The sequence below is a fragment of the Parasteatoda tepidariorum genome, chromosome 12 (assembly GCF_982258835.1).
Source record: "Parasteatoda tepidariorum strain Cologne lab strain chromosome 12, Ptep-v5.0, whole genome shotgun sequence".
In the NCBI taxonomy this organism is placed as follows: Eukaryota; Metazoa; Arthropoda; class Arachnida; order Araneae; family Theridiidae; genus Parasteatoda; species Parasteatoda tepidariorum.
In genome coordinates, this window is record NC_141766.1 from 62503859 (window position 1) to 62525518 (window position 21660).

Consider the following 21660-nt stretch of genomic DNA (forward strand, 5'->3'; position numbering starts at 1 on the left):
GAGGGGAAAATGATGTGCTTATATTTGCTGATAAGGCCGGTGAGGGGTCTGTACTGAAAAACTGTATTTGAGAGAATTTGATTAAATAAATAATTGTTTTTAAGTTTTATACAATTGAAAAAAGAATGCTTAAATGGAAAATATTTAAGAAAATGTCAAAAATTACTTAATTTGGAAATGAACTTATTTCCAATTAAAATTTGTGTTAAATAGAAACTTATTCCTTCAAAAATTTTAAAACTTGATTGACCCTTAACTTTTTTTCTCTCGAATTCGTAGACTAAAATTGTTTTTTACTAGTTATCCTTATTCAATAAAAAATTACGCTTGACTATTATATGTTTCTTTCTTAAATTTATCAGAGAAAGAGGAATGTTCACTGAAATTAGTCATATGTATCAAATTCCCCTCTCTCAGAACAGGTAGGCCATCTATGAGTGAAACTGGGTACTTTTGTTCCATTAAAATACTTTAAATTTACAGTAATAATCAAAATTAAGAACTTAGTAGATTTTAGAAAAAACATTTTTTTTACTATCTACATTCTTTCCAGAGTTAAAATTGAAAATAGAATGAATTCACGATTTTATTTATGTTCGAGGGGGTCTCATAAATGAGGAGGATTCTCTAAATTCTTCAAAACAGCACTCCTTCCGCCATCTCTTGAGCTATGCACAAACTAACTTTTTAACCCTATCATATCTACTTGATTTCAAGACAGTCTTGCGCTTTAACACCGCAAATGAAGATGCAGTTTCCTTTTTCTGCAATACAAAAGTAGAAATAAACTATAAATTTAAAATAATATTCCTTTAAAAAATTTTGAAATGCAGAAAGAAGTTAAAAGCAGCCAGCAGTTCCAATAAGAACATGTAAGTACTATTCCATTAGTTTAAAATAATTTTAATATTCACATAATTTAAGTTAAAATTTTCATTTTTATGTAACTAAATATTCATGGTTGAATGGACACCGAAAATTTCTGAAAGGTTAGTAGATTTTAATAATTATAATTATCATAAAAGCAAATTCATAAGTATATGGTTAATTTTTAAATATTAAAAAACAGTACTTGAAAATATTGCTTATCCGTAAAAATAAAGAAAAAACGGATCTGCGTAGGCGATATTAGTCGACCAATTTCATATAGTCAAATTTTCAAAGGCTATACATCTTTATATAATTATACATCTATACATAATCAAACTGTTCATTTTATTGAGAGAATATGAATTACTTAAGAGTATTTTTTTAAGCATGACACACCCTTAGCATTTTTTTAAATGCACTGTCTGCAACTTTTAGAATAAATTAAAATTTTAAAATTCCGAATATCTAGCAATATCATTGAAATATAATTAAAATTTTACTTTTCTTGCTTAAAATAAAATAGCAAGAAATTTGGAAACCTAAAATGGTCCAGAAATTAATTTTTTTAATTTAATTTCAACGAAATAAAAAATTCTTCAAGTCTTTAGAAAATTCTGTACAGTATTTGTGTTGGATTTCGGAATTTAATGATATGTTCTGTTTAAATAATCTAATTTGATCGCTTAAAAAAAAAAAAAAATTGGGGGTATAAAATTTTTTTAAATATAAGTAAATTTCTTCAAAGTAAATTCCATCTTCATGCCGCCATTTTGTAGAATCTTTTAATCGATATCATCAATAAAAGCAAACACTTGGATTTACAAAGCTGACTATTGTCTCATCTGTCAGCTGAGTAAAGGGTGTGTCTCAAAGGATGTAAATTTATGTAAATCTATTGCTGAAAGCTAGTAAATCGGGCAGAAGGGCTGGACTATCTGTATGAAAGCCCGCCTCTAAGCAGGTTCCAGAACATACAAAAGTAGGAGGTAACTAAGTTCGTTGGGACTCAAAAAGGCGGGGCTTATTTGAAATGAGGGCGGGATTAGGGCGGGATTCAGCAAGGACTCTTCTCTAGCTTATGAAGTTTGATGATAGTTTGGAAGAGGGGTGAAAAAAAGTGGAGAGTAGTTCGAATTCGTGAGAGACGCTGAAGTGCGTTTACGTCCTGAAGCGGCGACAGTCATTAAATTGCTAACCGTGCTCGTTCCATTTTTCAGCAATGGCGAAGTGATTTTTTCGCTAAATACCATTTTAATTGTGCAACGCTATTTTCTCCAATTAATCCCAAGATGTTTCATTAAAAAAATGTGTCCCTCCCCTAAATTTTTTCTTGAATAGGATCGGAAAAATGACTAATTTTCCCTCCCCCGTCAGCAATTATCTTTTTTGAAAGAAAACCCTTTGATTTAATAAAAACGAAATGGAGACAAAGCTCTGATTGGTAAGCTTATGATCACGTGACGATCTTCGAATCGACGAAATTATAAGCTGTGTCGACTAGAAGATGCTGAAAATTAAGATAAATATTTGGAAGAAAAATTCATTCCCAGATTATGATGATTCCTCCGAGAAAAAATATAGTACGAAAAATAAGCAGGATCTTTTAATTTATCCAGGAGCAGCCAACGAGCATTCGTTAGCCGGATCGCCCATAGAGAGATTCATATTCTTAACCCTAAACAGCAGCGCTCCAAGTCGAATGTGTTGTTTTGTTTATTTTGATCCACCATAGGGTGTTTCATTTAATCCTTATAAAACATCTTAGAAATCGACATTCAATCAATCGTTCATCAATGGATTTGAAGGCAACAACAACAAGATGGAAATCCCGTTTTTTTTTCTCCCAAATCTCCCGGGATGTTGTTCTATGCCGGCTAACACTGCAGAGGGGAGAATTTGCCGCATAACATTAATGGGAAATCGATGCGTCGACAAGTAACCATCGCTCTGTAGCCAAATTGGGTAAGTAACTATTTTTGATAACTATAATCATTTTTTAGAATAGTTAGATATTATCAGTAAGCGAGTGGTATAATTGATAAATAAATATAATTGCATAAATGCACCTGATTGCAATACTTATTTTTTTTTTTTAAATTACGCTGACCGGTATCCGTTTATCAATATTTTTAACAAAGTTTACTTATTATTAAAAATATAATAAAGATTTATTTCCCGTTTTTAGTCTCGAATTTAAAATAAGCTAAAATTTTGATAAATCATTCAGAAAAAAATTTTTTTTTTCTTCTTCTTCTTGAATTAGGCCTAACTACGGCAATGGAATAAAACTAATAATATAGCAATAATTTCAGCCTGATAATTTCCGCCTGACGTTGCCACTTTAAGGAAATCCTTTTAAATTAAAAATTTATGTAATTTAAATTAATAACCAAAATTAACGAATTGATTAAATAACAATAATAACGATTCTTTAAAAATCATAAATGTTACATTTATTTGGTATCGTGTAAATAATTATACTTAAACTAGGTACACAGATATAAGTAAAGATATAAGATAATAAAAGAATTATAATGAATCGATTAAAAAATATTTTATATAACTTTCTAGGATTACTATAATTCTAAAAATATAATTCTATTTACAGGCAATTAACATATTAATAGTTAGTATTTTTTTTTTTTTTTTCAAATGAATGATGTATACATCAATATTTTTGTGGCAATTCGATGACTTATATGCTTGATTATAATAACAAATACTTCATACATTTATACTGTATTAATTCTCATAAACTTGAAATACTTAGGTAAATAAATCTTTATGGATGTAAAAATGCATTATATTATAAAACATTAACATTGTTTCTTTCAGATGACCAAATTCTTTTATAATTACTTCATTTATATGTTGATATTTTAATGCATTTGTTCAAATAATATTTGTATGAATATAAAAAAAAGTAATCAAGATCTTCAGAATGATTGGTGTTATTAATTCCATTTAAAATATTAAGCGTTTTAAATTTTTCACAACATGATGTTCTGTTTACGAAAAGAAAAGTTTAAAGTAATTAGGCGCGTTAATGTTAATCTTAATTCATGTTTTTATTTCAAAATAGTTGTCCAAAAATTTTTTTTTTGTGTGTTTCACATATTATCTGCATGAAAACTTCTATAGATTTCTGAATAAATACTAAAAAATTTGTGAATACTTTATGAAATGGCATACAAAACGAGTTTTAAGAATTGAAATATTGCTATTATTATGCAATGGTTAATTTAATATACGAAGAAAACTATTACAAAGAAATATTTCTTTTGTTCCAGTAATAAAATGCTGAGGAATTTAAAAATTACTTTAAGATTTGATTTATGAAGTACACTCTTTATTAAAAAATAGAATTCATATTTTTATCTTCTGAGATATGTACCTAAATTCCTTTCCAAGTCTTAGAAATATTTGAAAAATATGTGTTGACAATTCAATACTCAGTGGAGGGAAGTAAACAGAATTTTTTTATTGTTAAAATTATTCCGATGAACTATGCTTTTATTTTTTTCAAGTAATATATAAATTGAATTTTTTTCTGTTATTATTTAACACTTAAAACTTTAAATTCAAATTCATATTTCTATCAATTTTCTGAAATATATATCTCTTATTAAAACTATTCATTTTTATTGAGAAGTTTATGTTAAAATCGTACAAGCAAGTCAATGTTGCATATTTTAATTTTAATATGATCAACAGATATGAATGCTTGGTATTTTTAATAAGATTTATTTTCTTTCTCCTTATTTAAAAAAAATACTAAATTTAGTTTCAATATTTAAGTTTCTCTTTATACTAAGCTTTTATCTTAAAATTATTGTGCATTTTTAGTAATTTCGCATTGTAAGTAATTTTTTCAAAAATAACTTTTACATTTATTTGTTATTAGAACGAAGTTAAATATTATTAAGATAAGTTAAATTTTCTTATTACTTAAAACATTAGTAATTGTATTACATATAAAATATCAAAATTATTTTTTTAGCCTGTTGATATTTCTAATTGCTTTAGTTCATCTCATGTGATGCCATGCAATCTGTTTGAAGAATCTGACTTTATCTTATTTTTTTCTCGCATTAATTTTAATGCACGTTATAAAAATAATAAATATATAAATAAAGAAAAGTAAAAAAAAGTATGGAAATTTCTAAGCGAATGAAAAATATTTTAAAAGGGTATATTTTAAATTAGTATTATATATTTTGTTATAAAATTAAACGTAATTAATTAAATAGTAATTTTATATCATTCTTTCAACAAGTGTTGAAAATGATTCAATAAAGTAAATATACATATTTATTAATGATAATATTTTAGGTTATTCAGTTAAATAATTATTTTAACTCTATCAATCAATTTCAAGTGTAAACTTTCATCTATTCGAGTTGATTTCATACAGTAAAATATCTGTAATGAGTGATAATTAGCAATAGCAAAATATTTTCAGAGAAAATATTGCTGATGAAATGTATTGTTGTAAAACTCTTGACAAGTAAAGTGGACAAAATCATCAATTTATAATTAAGAAATAAAAAAATAAGTAAATGTATAATACATTATGTTAACATTGACATTTTCTAATATCTGCTTAAATATATGCAACGGTATTTAAGCATTTTTATGATATACCTTTAAATTTATAATTCTTCACGAAAAATTATTTAAATTAATATTTCTGTAGAAATGCAAGTCTTTTTTAAATCACATATTATTATTGTTTAGGTTAGACTTTCAAAGCAGCAAATTAAAAGTTTATAAATTATGGAACATTTCAAGGGTTTAAAAAGTTCATAATTTAAATGTTATAAGACTATCATCAATATTGTAATGCCCATAAAGTTTGGTAATATGATACATTAAAGTTCATCACTGTTCACGGAGATTAATTAAAAAAAAAAAAATCAAATACACCATGGTTTTTAAGGCCTATCGTTTCAATTTTTTAATATCAACTTCTGACATCATACTCCTGCATCGTGATTAATATATATATATATATATATATATATTAATTATTGAGAAGAATATTTACACCCTGCTATGAGTGTTGTTAACAAATAAACAAACAATTTCTCAGGTAACTACCCTTCTCACCTTTAGCATGTGAAATAATAAATTAACTCATTGCTTTTTACTTGTTCAGATTTTGAATTATTTTTAAAGGAATTTAAAGCATTTTCAAATATTTTTATTAAAAAATAGTTGTTTTCAATTGCTTATTTTATAAATATTTCAAAGAAACATTAGCACATAATTTTACTAAATATTGTATCCTACTGATTGTTTAGTTCATAATTTTTATATTATTTTTTTTGAAATAGCTAAGACATTTATTATGAAATCCTAACTAAAGTTCATTTAAAAGCAACTGTGTAAATACATAATTTTCTTGTCATTTTTTTTTACAGTAAAGGAATGATTTGTCATTGGTTTTCCTTCAAAAGGATAATTTAAATTTTTCTTAACCGTTTTGCGTGTCATTATGCAATCGTATTCAAATTGTTAGATGTTCAAATAAGGAAGTGATGTTTAAAAATCACTGATTTCTTTTGAGTTAAAGTATTAAAGAAAGATACAATTTAAACGATTTTAAAGAAAGATACAAACTGCTTTTAAACTAGCTAAAATATGCTTATTAAATAAAGCACTATTTAATCAATCAATAATTCGCGTGTGGAGAGATTAAATTTATTCTTATATATTTTAAGATGAAGCGTTTTTCTATGAAAATGGATATTTTGTAAACAACTTCCTATTTTTATTAACTCCATAAAAATATTTCCCAACATATACTTTTTTTACATAGTTGTTTATATTTTTGGCCAGAATGTTCGTTGAAAGTTTTTATTGAACGTGGCTTAGCATATTATTTAAGGAAAGAAACTAAATGCCCTGAAACTGGCTGAAATAAGTTAAATTAATGCGTAAAATATTACTGAAACAAATGAATCATTTATTCACTATAATAAGACACTTTAAAGCACACAGTTTATAATCCAAAAGTATTACTTTTCATCCAAATTCATTAACCATATTAAATGCTTAGTAGAAATCACGAGAAAGATTTAAATAAAATAGAAATCACAAAAAAGATTTACATAAAACTTAGTAGGTGAAAATTTGTCTTTCCCCAAATGTTGTGAAAGTTATAGATTGGGATATTTCATTTATAATTTAGGTCAATTGTCTGGAAAAAAGGTGCATATATTCTTTTCAACTATTACTTTTGCTATTAAAACATATTCTATTTGTTTTCAATTCAAAAGTTATATACCATTATATTTGCATGTTCCTATGCGTAAATTCATTTGCTTGCTAATAATTTAGAATTCTTTTTAATATCATAATTATTAATATATTACAGCAGAAAATATTTCTGAAGTTTCGGTGAACTTTTTAATTTGCTGTAGCATACTCAGGTTAACAATGTTGCAATTTATAATAAATCCTTTTGCTTCATGTTTTTTACTATATTGAAATTCGAAAGTAATTACTATGTACAACTGGTTATTATATATATATATATATATATATATATATATATATATATATATATATATATATATATATATATATATATATATATATATATATAATAAGCAGTAGTAATACTATAGATGATATATATGTAATGGAATATTTCTCAGCATTTTCCAAAAATTATTTCGAAATATGTATTTTTCCCCCACAAATTGTTGTAAGTACAATAAACATAAACAGTTTCTTTGAATACATATTCCTTTGCTTGAGAGCTTAAAGATAAGAAAATAAACCTAAACCTAAACCTTAAAATTTATTATAACTGCTTAGGTGCTTTATCATCTTTTAATAATATATTGTGTAACTACCAGAAATTCTTCATTCTGGAGTTTCAATTAAAGAGTATAAATCACTGTTTTAAAGTGAGACAAAACACATTTTTCCTTAAATATATATTTAAAATTCAATATATTAAAAGAATATAATAATTTATATTTGTACTTATTTTTTCAATGGCAATTTTTTATTAAGCATTCGAATAATATCGTAGTAAAAAGCACATAATAGCAAGCGAAATTGAGTATAATTAAAGTTCTTAGGCACACATAAAATATATAAATATCTTTTTGGTAGAAAAAGTTCAATATCTTATTAATAAAGAAAATTTTGAATCTGTTTTATTCTATAAAAACTACATTTTTCAACTTTTGAATAATATCTTGGAGAAAAATACATACTAACAAGTGAGATTGAATTTCGAATTTCCTTAAAAATTTAAGTGTTCGTAATAATATTTAATTAAAATTAGACTCTCTTTTAAGTATACTGTAAAAAATTCGGGATCAAATTACGGTAAAAAGTACCGGCGCTCAGATTGCCTGGATATTTTACCTTAAAATCCATTTTTTACCGAATCATGTTACGGAATATCTGATATATCGTAATTTCTACTATAGTTAGTTACTATAAAATTACTGAATCACTCTAATTAAATAAATATCACTGTAGGAATTACAGTATAAAATTTTAAAGTAAAAATACCATAATTTTTAACCATAATAAACATAATAAAAATACCCTAATAAAAATACCCTGATATACCATAATTTTTGCAGTAATAATTGCCATAAAATTAGTGCATTACTCTGATCAAATAAATATTACTGTAAAAATTACAGTATAATATTTTACGGTGAAAAAAAAAAGTATTTTGCAGCAAAATGGATTTTTCGGAGAATGCACAAAGTGCCGATACTTTTTTGCTGTAGAATCCATTTTTATCGGAACTGATGACAGAGTAAGAAATCTGATATACCTTAATTTTTGCAGTAATTATTACTGTCAAATCACTGCATCACTCTAATTAAATATACATTACATTAAAACTACAACATAATATTTTACTGTAAAAATGGATTTTATGCATGCTTCACTCATACTTTACATCGTAATTTGATCCTGAGTTTTTTTTAAATTTAGAAAAAAATTGCTTCTCTGAGGCAAAAAAATAATAATCTAAAACTCTTTTATTAATAGTAAAAAATTTTATTCAGCTTTTGAATATTAAAGAGAAAAACAAGCATTAACAAGTGAAAATAATTAAAAATTTTAACTACCTATACAATATTTGATTGAATTTTGACTCTCTTTTTACAGTTAATGTAATACCGGTAAAAGAAACGTTTGTCCCGGGGCGTTGTTTAATAGACGGTAACCACTTGCAGGGCTCAGAATTGATTGCTAGAATTCTAAATGGCAACATACATCTACTTTTCTCTTTCAAAAGTGTTTTCCGATTTTTCTCGTACCCCCCTTTGCACGTGTTGTGATATTATGACTAGGCACGCAATGTAATTTCTGCCTTATTAAATACATTATTGAAATTGAGTATAAAATGCTATACTAAAACATTTATGGATAAACAGAATTTAATTTTTATGCGCATGCTGCTCTGATTACTTTTTATTACCGGTTTTTATTGCTTTTTCATTGATAAAATTTGTTCATTTTTTTTCTTGTCGAGACATTTTTGATAATGGTCTCTTTCTCTATTGGTTGCATCAGACAAAGAATTTCTGAGACATTTTCTGCGACGAATCGGAAGAAGTATTGGCAAGTAAACCTTTATTGCTTTGAAGATCACCTCAATGATGATGAAAATGTGAAAGTGATGGTAAGTTTTATTTCTTTTCAATTCAGCATGTTTTACTCTTTTTGCTGCTCTGGATTTTACAAATATTTTTCGTTCATCACCTTGGTAAAATTAATTTCTGCACAATACATATTAGATGCTTTTTGATTGAATAATATTAAATGTTGATTATTGAATTAAGTATAAAAAGAAATTCTATTTATACAATTCGAGAAAGAATATTCTTATTTATGAAACCGAATATTTAGGTAATTTTTGTTTCCAAATCATGCATTTCTTAAAATATAAATGAGTTATGCTAATTTTGAAATAATTTCGAGTCTTTATTTCTACGACTTCAGATTTGGAGGCATTTTCCTTTTGCTACTCTTTATCTTTTTTTAAAACAGTTTAAAATGCGGTTTTAAATGATTAGCATTGCTTATATACCAGTCATTAAACTAAACAAAAAATATAATAATTAAATTTATTTTAAAATTTATATTTTTAAATTTTTAAAAAAAATCAATTGATTAAAAGTTTTTAATTTTCGTATATTTATATGAATTAATGAAAAAATTAAATAAAAAAAGCATACTTGTTCTGAAAATTCATAAAAGTTACTATTCACAGCATTATTTTACAAAAAAGTTTTTAACAGCTTGTAAATTTTTTTATTTAAAAGAAGTGTCTTACCTTTGAATTAGTAATTAAATCTTTGCAATGATTAGAGATATATGGGATCGTAAAAAAACAGAAAGCAGAGTAAAAAGCTGATAAAAAGCAATAAAGTATGCAATAATTAAAAGAACATAAATCATCAGAACCAAAGCTCTTGAACAACTTTTTTTTTCTTCTCAATATTGAATATAATGCTTGTTTAAGGTATCGAACAAGAATAATTTTCTTCCTTATTTCAGTTTTGGGAATATTGCTTGTTCAAGGCATTAAATAGTTATATTATTATCTGTGCTTCTTACATTGCTTTTTATTTTGATATTTCATCATTAACTCACTGTAAAATTGTGATTCGTTTGGTTATGAACAAAGTTTAATATGTGTATATCACAATGCAGTACTATCAGTATAACATGTTTGTCAAGGAGGATAATATTGTTAACAAATTTTCAAGTTTTTAAATAAGTATATTTCTAATATATATACCTTATATAATATGTAATCCTTCATTCCTAAAAAATATAATAATAATAATAATAAATAAGTAAAATAAAATAAAAATAATAAATATTTAAATATTTATTTTAAACCTAAACTGGAAAAAGCTAACCTAAACTGAAACCCTTTAATATTGGGACTGATTTTTATTTATTGTTCATCTAAACTGAATGTTTTAAATCTAAATAATGAATCACACTTTCCCTGGAAATTATTCATTATCTTTTTTATCATCCTTTTTATGAATTTTCAATGCAAAATGAGCTTATTTTAATCTTAATGGCTGGTAAGAAAACAAAAAAAAAAAAAAAATAATAATTTAAAAGTAAAAAAATTAATAAAAATAAATAAATATAACATAAAGTCAGCAAAATAACAGAAAAGATCCACTTTATGCTAACTGAAGAAATGAACACACAACATATGCATGGTAAACATTTCAAATCAATCTTTTAAACATTTTATCAAAAAATAAAATAAAATTAAATGCAAAATATGTTGCTAGTATTGTGTCACTAGTTTTTTTTTTTTTTTTTTTTTTTTTAATGTTTTGAAGATAATAACAATAATAATTATTTAAGCACATTAGTTCTACCTTTAACTACCTCAAAAATAATACCATATTCTCGTGTTGATGAAGAAAAAAAAAGAAAAACTCTAAAAATCAAGTGCCTTATTAGAGTTTCAATATCTCATCTTTAAAGTACTCAACCATAAGTTTAATATCTCATCTTTAAAGTACTCAACCATAAGTTTAATATCAAAAATAAAAAAATAAATAAAAATTATGAAAATCTCAGGAATTACATGAGAGCAAAGGCTTACTAAATTGCTTCAACAATCAGCAAGAGTAAAAATATTACTTATCAAAGATTTAAATCATGAATTTTAAAACACTACATCAAGTATATAAAATTGAATACAACCTTCTAAAAAAGGATAAAGTTTAATATTGCATTTCCCTAAAACACCAAGGAGTTAAGTCAGAAATGATGGGGAAAAAATTCTTTTAGGTATATTGATTTCTGAACTAATAGTCATCTTTACCTACTATCTTATTAATCACATTTATTAGCCTCACTAGAGTCTTAACTTTAGAACTGCTGAATTATTTTATTAGTTTTAATAATGAAGATGTTTTATTTTAATTTATTATATCATAATGTGATTTTTTTTCTGCTCTTATATTTCATGAATATTCCTTTACCTTTTCTTCTTTTAAAGTATAGCACATTACTACTATTACTACACATTAAAAACCAATGTATCTCATAAAAATGTTCAATTCTTATGATGTGAAATGAATATATTCTTTTCGTATTATCATGCATACTTTTGGAAAAGCTATACAGAACTTATAATTTAATGCATGATTTGTATTTTGAACAATGTTTGCACTTAGTGTTAAAACCTACTTTGAACTAAATTTAAATACTTTTAGAGATTTTTACAAGAATTTTAAATTTTATGATTAACAAATTCACCTGTTGTTGAAACCATACATCTATGATCTAGTGCACATTTTTTGCAAGTTTCGTAACAAGCTTCCGCTCTTTGTAGCTGTATTTGAAACAATCTGTGCTATATATAATCTATTTTTTTCCTTCTCTATAATATCTAATTTGTTGTTTTGTTGCAAAATTCGACTATGGCTCGGTTTTAATTTGCTAATCTAGAAAAATTAGGAAATTTAAATAGATGTTTTTTATTTACATTTATGTATTAATCACAATAAGATAAATTCGATTTTAAATTCAAAATGTATTAGTGACGTGTAGCTAACACAAGTAAATAAAAAAATTTTATAGGTTTCATAAGTCGCTTTTCCATTGTCACTTTTTTTTTCTTTCTGTATAGCTGTAAGTAAAAACTAATTTAATTAATTATATTTGTTAACTAATTATATTATGTTAATTATATTATGTTAATTATATTGCAAGAAAAATTAACTAATTAAAATTGATATTTTATTTAAATTTATGTATTAATTATAATCAGATAAAATCAATTTTAATTTCAAAATGACATGTAATAAATGCATGTAGTTAACATAAGTAAATAGAAAAAAATTTCAGTCTTCAGAATTGTTTTCTGTATTCCCTTTTCTTCTTTGTGTTAAGGTGTTGAATGTTGCGAATATAATTTTCTGATGCTCTAAGCTGATGGTTTTCTTCTTAATTGTAATGTACTTCTGATTTTAAATTTCAAGCTTTTTGAGTTTTTTGTCATTCTATTTCCTTAAAAGATTTATCACATCATGTCTTAATATTTCTTAATAAATAACATGAACTCAGTTAGTTTATACATTTGTTTTGAAAGCATTATAAATTGTTGTTTTTTTAAAAAAAAAACTATAAACCTATCTTTTCTTCCTATTACTTTCACCTGTAATTTGAAAAAAAGAAGAAGAATTTTTTTGCAACTCTTACCTCACTTGTAAAGACAATTGTTGCTTTTCCGAAGAAAAAAAAAATGCTTCATTCTTAACATAATTCTTGCTTCTTCTGATAAGACAATTATTGATTTAGAAGATAAAACAATTCTTTCTTCATCTATTACTATAACATGAATTGAATGGTCTGTGCATTGCGTAGTTATTCCTTTGCATTTCCAATAGAGCTTTTGTAAATTGCTTCTAAAAAAATTTAAATATTAATAGTGTACTTCAATAATATGGTTTTGAAACTAGTTATATTAATATTTAAGTTTAATGTTAAGATAAATTCATTAAACCTAAATATTTATAGTACTTATTTATACCAACAATTTTTTTTATAAATACTAAGAAGCTGAAAAGTCAGCAAAAAATTTAAAATTGCATATTCAAACTAAAGATTTAAATACATTTATTATCCATTGCATTGCCCAATTTTCCCCTCCATTAAACTCCTGAAACTTAAATATTTGCTTATTTAAACATTTGTCAATATTTATTTAAATTTGCTTTAAAACTTGTCAATATTTTTTACGTGTATGCACAAAATATAAATATCACTATTAATTTTACTATTAATTAATTACTATTAATTTTCAAACTAACAATTCTAATTATAGAAATCTGAATTAATTACTGTAGTATAATTTTTTATTTTTAAATTCTTTTAATGTTTACTGAGTACTGAAATTTTGTGTACTGCCAAACATCAAAGAAGTACATTGTACATTTTTTTAGCAATTTAAAATAAATAATAAAATTGAAATTACTAACTAGAGCAAGTTGAGAAAATTTTTTGGATGAATGTTCTTTGATATACTTTTTTCTATTATTAATTTTATTTTTATAATTAATTTTTTTCAGTTTGGATTAAAGTAGAAAGAAATTCTAACTGTCTAATGATCATAATTTGCATCAAACATTCAAATTTCAAAATTTTAAATAAAAAACATATGAATTTAATATTTCTTATTCATTGGTCATAAAACGAATATGAATTATCTTATGTTAAAACCATTATTTACGTCTTACTATCTGATGGTATAAGCAAACAATGATTTTATTGGCATCAAACTACGGATTGGAATCCCTAACAGGCTTAAAGTGTAAATTTACAATGGTGCTGCCCTCTATTGACAGAAAATTTAGACAACAAATGTTTCAGTTTTCATACACATTTATTTTGTTTTATTCTTTTTTCTTCAAAAGAATAAGCAAATTAAAGCATATATTTCGGATCTTTATTTCACATAATTTTTTTGTGTTCGATTCCATTTAAAATGGATGACTTATTCGTAATGAAAGCAAAAATAAATTCCTATTGCGGATTTACTGATTATTAACAAATTGTACTTTAACTCTTAACGTTTTTATATCTCTACAAACAGTATGAAAAAATGTTTCTATTTTAATATTTTCTTAGATATGAACTCTTAAAAATATCCTTTTCCTTTCTTTTTGTTTCCTCTTGCTCTTTAGACACACTTACATAAAATGTAAAAGTATAAATGAAGAATATGATTATGATTAAAATGCGAGGGTAAGTATACTATTATTTGTAGAACTAACATGTAGAAATCTTTTATTGTTCATTTTCATTCACATCAAAGGTAAGTGCTTTCTCTTATACTTAAAATACATGTCTTAAAACAGAGTCTATGGAGCGAAATACTTTCTGAAGAATGGTTTTGTCTTTATCTAGGTTACTTTCATGTGTCACATTAATGACTGTATACTAAGTTTTAAGACCTGTTTCGACCGGTTTTAAATTTGATAAACTTACATGTTTAAAGTGAGTGAAGTAAATAATTTGAATTTGTTGCACAATTGTACATTATAAAAAAATCATTTGTATTTTAGAGCAGAAGTTGCTGGCACCGTGATTGCCATCAGGAGCTGTAAAATTACAGTTGATGTTTTGAATATTACAGCAAACTATTGTAAATTTACAATTAAGTTGCTGTTTTGAAAATAGTGCGCATTAATGCAACTTTCACAAAGTGTAGGGAATATTACAGCAAACGCTTCGATTGGTTATCTTATGCACGACAAAAAACAACCGATTTCACAGCAAAAAGTGTTTTCATTTATCGTTACTGTACTGGTGCTGTAAAAATTACATCAAATGTCATTCAGAAAATTACATCTATTTTTTATTAACAACTATTAAGTTTTATTTAAATATTATATTTTGATTACAAAAAATGCGCATAAACAATTAAATTTTTTCATTTTTATTGTTTTAAATTTTTTGAATATTTCCTTTATCTTTGTATCTCGTTTTTTCATTCACCCTACATTTATGAATTTTTATATGACAGTAAATTATGGATGTATTTTCTTTGTATTAATTTTTAAGAAAGAATCAAGAGAGCTAAGAAGAATACTTATAATACTCCACTTCAGTCGAAATCAATATATAACTGATATTAAACATTTATTAATGCGCTGTCTGACCTCCATTCTAAATATGATACAAAGTTCCATATATTAGAGACAAAATGAAAGTACTGTACTACTTCCGTATTAAATAATTCAACGTAAATGATTGCTTTAATTGATCTCTCCGAATGGTTGAAAAAATGGATCGCTTTTCTCAACAATTTTGTAATGTGCTTTTGATTACAGCCTTTAATGCCAATTGGGCAATATATATAATAGTAGAGGGTAATATTTAAGAACTGTTGTAATTCTTAAATATGTCATTTGATTAAGATAATTAGAATTAATATTGAAAGAAATCTCCAATGAAAAGAAAATTACTATTTGCCGTTCAGAAAAAGCATAACAATAAAAATATTCATCAAATATATGATTAAACAATGGAATAGATAATTTATTTACTTTTAAATTTAATATACTTAGAATTTTTCCTGTCATTAGGCTGCCTTTTGATATTAAGAGTTTACTATTTATTATTGCGTCATAGTTTACTTGTATTTTAAATTCAAAAATCCCTCGTCTTACATTTAAAAATCATTCAAATACTCTGTTTATTTCCAATCTCTTCAATTAAATTTATATATATAAAGATATTTATTGTAGGGTAAGTCGAAGATAAATGGCCAAAGTTTTATTTTTTTCTCTTTCAAATCGAAATAAAAATACGAAAATGGAGCCACAAGATATGTTTATGCGTATTTTAAATTCTCATACATGCGTTCAACATATTTTGAGCGAAGGAAAAAATAATAATATTGAGAACATAGGAAAAACTTTGTTTGAATTTAAACTAATAATATCTCTCCTTAATGCTCAGGTGAGATGTATGGAAAAAAAATTATAATGTAGGAAAATAGTGAACCTAAGCATTGAGAAACCCCAGAATACTTCACTCATAAAAAATATTGACATCTGAATAAAATAAACACTAAATGAAAATTTCATAAATAAAATAAATTGTATTTAATTATTTTCTCGATATTTTGCTTTGTTGAGTCAATCGATTAGGTAAATCAGTTTCTGAAACAATTGTTTCGTTTAAAGGATTTATCATTAATTATGAATAAATAATTTTTCTTCAAAAATTATATTTGAACGATAAAATCAGTAAAGCAGCAAATGTTTTTTTAATATCATGATTGAATTAATAATTTGAAAAACGTGTTTTCTACGATTTATAATGAAGACAAATTTTGAGGCGTTATTGTTTAAAATTAAGAGACTATATATATATATATATATATATATATATATATATATATATATATATATATATATATATATATATATATATATATATATATATATATATATATATATATATATATATATATATATATATATATATATATATATATATATATATATATATATATATATATATGTGTATGTATGTAAATGTTGATATGTTGAGTGCTGAATTCCTTCACATACTTTCGACACAAAAAAACTTCATTCAATTAATGGTTATGTTACTTCAAAACATTACTTAATTAAACTGAACTACTTACATAGCAAGTAGGATATAATATTAAAACTTCGTGTTCAGCTTTTTGTGCTATTTTAAATTACATATAGTGCTTTTAAAAAGAGTTTTACTTTCTTTCGTAATGTTAAAATTAATTAACGTAGTCTGTTAGCAAGTATCAAGAAAATATGTTAAGCTAATAAAGCTTGAAAGTGCTTCATTTTCCTGTTAACCTACTTTAAAATCCCTTGGAAATCTAAAAATCTTTAGCAAATACATTTGTATGGCAATTATATTATCGTAAATGATTTGGTAATGTATTTCTCTCGCCTATCTCCTTGTTATAAAACCACAATTCGTACTAGGTTAATTAATAAAACGCTCCCAGCTCATATATGAATTTAATTCTTTATTCTCAAAACAAAGGTATGTTATTAAATGCCGAGAGATTCAAAGAGAATCTCTCTTTCTAATGCCAGGGCGAAACGTGCCAAGTGATTTATAATAGCAAAATACCGGAAGGCAGTGAGGGGACGTATAAATATAACAAGCTGCGATATTTACTTATTCATAGCAAAGAGAAAATATCGTGATTCAGAAAATGTCGTACTCACTGTAAAAAGAATACATAGAAGCTTTATCTCTTAGGCTTTGGTGAGTGGGTGATTTTGCTTAAAATTTTTTATAAAAGCATTTATTTATTTATTTATTAACATATAGGGTTAAAGTACATCTTGCTGTGGTATTTAAGTGCAATTTTTGTTATCATTGGTATGGGTCGAATACTTTCTGGATCAATGTATTGAGACAAAAATATTTTTAAATATCTTAAACTTATAAACGTAGAAACAAAAATAATAAACTTTATGGGATTTCTTAGGTACATAAATAAAATTAATGTTTTGGGGCATTTTGGAAACCAAATTAAGCTGTTTGTATCATCGTATCCTCTATAACGTAGAAGTAAAGAGTTTTTTGAATTTTTTTCCTGAGAATAGGTGATAATTTTTAAGAAACAATCATCTTGACGAATTGAATCCTTGAAAGTCCTTTCCAAAATGCCCTTATTTCCTTAACGTGTAATCAAAATTTACAAACTTCATGGGATTTCTTAGGTACATATATAAAGTTAATGTTATGGGGAATTTTGAAATCAAATTAAGCTGTTTTTATCATTGTATCCTTTTATAATTTAAAAGTAATGAGAACTTTGAATTTTTTCATATAATTAGGTGATGTTTTTTGAGAAACAATCATCATGACACATTGAATTAGTTGATGTTTGTGGAATAGTCAGTTAAAGAGTATACAGCGAAAAAAAAAACATTATTGTCATAAGTCAGTGACATCTAATAAAGCGTGCTTTTAATTTAAAAAAAAATTCCTTTACACTTTATAAAAATCGATTGTATTTAAAGAATATATTTAGTAAAATCAATTATAATAAAAATGGTATCTTAATTAACTTATAATTGTTTTTATCTATAAATCTGTAACTTGCTGCATAATAAAGGGATTTATTGATTATAAATCTCACATTGAATACTTTTGATTTTAAAAAAACATTCGGTGTTTTAATATTTTCAAAGTTGGCACCATAAAATGAAGTAAGATAAAGTGAAATTTTAAAAACAAATATTTATTTAAACTTTTTTTTAACTTTTAATCTTATTTATTTAATGAAATTTAAAAACATTTGTGACCAATTTAGCTGTAGTCTAACGTACTATAGAAATTGTATATATACGCAAAATTTGTAATGATTTCTTTTTCCTTTGAAAGCAAAAATAATTTTTAATGTTAAAAATATTCAAGCCAAACATAATCGAAAACAGTGAAAATACCTATTTTTAGTATTTAAGAGTTTCTTTTGAAATATCTCTAACTATTTTAAATTTTTTGCTAAATTTCTGAGTATTACGCATTTATCTGGATTCTCTCCAAGATGCAGTTTTTGTGTAGAAAAATAAATGTGCGATTCCCGCTAGATTTTTTTCTTCTCTTTTGAAGTTATTAAAACATAATCTATTGTAAAAGATTTTTTTAAAATTAATTTGTATTCAGAGCCATGAATAATTTACTCCTTACTTTAGCTCTACACAAAAGACATTTCTTTTTTTGTTGCTTTCAAAATAGAAGGGAGCGTGAAAAATCTACATAATTTTTTACTTTAACGACTTTCATTCAAAAGCCATCAATTATAAGACTAAAATTCTCTTGTTTTTACAATTAATCATCACCCTTTCATTCTTATGTGTTTAACCAATAAGCAAACCTTTCTAATGGTGTTTAAGCTTTTATTATAATTTCATTGAGAGGTCAAGGTTATTATTCTAAAATTTAAGGCGTTTTCCTGACAAATATTATATTAAAATTACCTTATCATTTACCATCCCGTTTTTAATGATTTTAAATTGCTTTTTGAATTTTAAGAAGCCATTATTTTATATGTGAAAGGTTAAAAAGGAACGTTTTAATTAATTAGCTTACTCTCTAAACATAATGATCGGTCTAAATAATGAGTCTAAATAATTGTTAAAGCATGCACGTTTCACTTTTCGTCACGGAGAACTAAAATCAGTATAGTATGGTATATATATACTAAATCAGTATAGTATAGTATAGTATACATATACTATACTATACTGATTTTAGTTACATTGATATATATACATAATATTTAAAACTTTTAGAATTTAACAAAGAGAAATAAATTAGTAAAGTAGTTTAGAATTTGGTTAAAGAATGAGAGAATTTCGGATGAAAGTATAAATGCACTTCAAAATTTTTAAAATGACGCAATGTCACTATTATGCATACAATAATGATTGAAAGAATTTCAGTAGGTATTTAAAAGCAAAAAATAATGAATTAAAATAGATTTTTTTTTCTTCACTAGCTATAGAAGGGGAAAAAGGTAGCAAAAAAATCATATCCTCCTAATTTCTGCATAGAATTGCCTTATTTTGCAATATAAAATGCGTGTAAATTATGTATATAATTATTTTTGTATTTATGTAACAATAAAAATAAGAACTTTTAAATCAAGTTTTTAACAAATTAGAATTAAATCATTGAATTTTTTCACATGCCGCATGATCATCATAATGCATAAAATAATGAATAAGTGAACTGCAGTAGAAGTAGTAATATTTCAAAGGTAAAATATCATGACTTAGAACATCTTTGTGCCGCTAGTTTTAAAATGAAAAAAAATTGGTTGAAAAAAAATTATTTTCTCCTGATTTTTGAGCAGAATTACCCGCTTTCGAAATATATAATGTGGGTAAATTATGTTTGTAACTGTGTAACTATAAAAAATGTATTTTTATGTTTTTGTTTCTTCTTTTTTGCAATTTCTCTAAATTTCATGTGTGGTTTTTTAAAAAGGGGTATTAATATGGGCGTGTATGGGTTATAATTTATAAGATAAAGTGGTCTGTATTTAGTAATAAATAAATAAAATTAATAATAATTGTGAAAAATTCCTATGTATACAAAAATAATAACAAATTTTTTTTAAATAAATTAGGTTTCAAGCATCAGAAAACTATTTTCTGTAGTTGATAAATACTTAAAAATGAAACTTTTAACCAATAATTGTTTATTCATAAATTATTGAAGTGTTTGAAACATGTCTACTTTTGATACTTTCTCTAAGTTTTCGTTTTTGACGTTATTAGCAAAATGTTTATCGAATTTTTTTTTTTTTAAATCTGCAGAAATTCGATTATATTTTCTATTTTCTGAAAGTGTCTAAATCAGAAAAAATGAAATAAATTTTGAAATAAAGAAAAGTTTATAATATAGAAAGAATCTCAGCTCGTGGAGAATTTTTGCTGCTAGTTCATGGTAAACAATTAATAAAATACCAATTATTCTTTGTTTTATTTTTGGTATCAAATGGTGTTAATTGATCTTGATCCTTTTCGTTTCTTCCACTAGATGGCAGGATCATATTTCGAATGATCATTAATCATTTCTCTATTTCTTGCATTGGGATTGTCAGCTAAAGTTTGTAAAAAACAATCTACGGCATACGATTCAAAGATTTATTAATTTACTTTTTAAATTTTTTTAAGAAGTATTTATTTTATTAATTTTAATATTAGTTATTAAATAGTAAAGTCAAATAATTTATTTTTTATTTAGTCAATTTTTTACTTTAAAAGTTGTATGCTGCTATTACAAAACCTATTTTATTTTTATTTCGATGCATTACTTTTAGAAAAAAGAGTAAGTCCAACGTGAAAGTTCAAACGTAATACAATAGTTTTTCTATATGTACTTGAATTAAGAAACGTAATATTCATTAAAAATATCAATGATAAATTATTATGAAAAAATAATGCATGAGACGTTTTTTTACATTGAATTTTATGATATTCAATTGAACATTGAATAATTGAAGCTGCAATGATTTCTAATTTTTCAATACAATTTTAAAACTGGGATTATTCGCAAGAACATTAAATACTAACTTTCAAAGTCGAGTTCAAGATTTGCAAAAATTAAAACTTAATAACTGGGCAGTCGGTTCCCATGATTAAAAAAGAGAAAGTATGAGTATTATGAGCTCAGGAAAATTAATGAAGTAATAATATTTTTTATATATCACTGTTCAAATATAGCTGTAACTGGATA

The 21660-nt window shown here is 24.6% G+C and overlaps 1 protein-coding gene across 2 annotated transcripts in view; it reads left to right on the forward strand.

The window, feature by feature from the left end:
* The first annotated feature begins 1959 nt into the window (after positions 1-1959).
* LOC107444120 (homeobox protein Hox-D4a) overlaps positions 1960-21660 on the forward strand; it is a 232196-nt gene continuing 212495 nt past the window's right edge. The window contains exons 1-2 of one of the 2 annotated variants that reach the window (XR_015431000.1): positions 1960-2832; positions 9430-9538. The gene's annotated coding sequence lies outside the window, so the exon portion shown is untranslated. The remainder of the gene's footprint in view (positions 2833-9429; positions 9539-21660) is intronic. The other variant, XR_015431001.1, reaches the window with a different exon arrangement.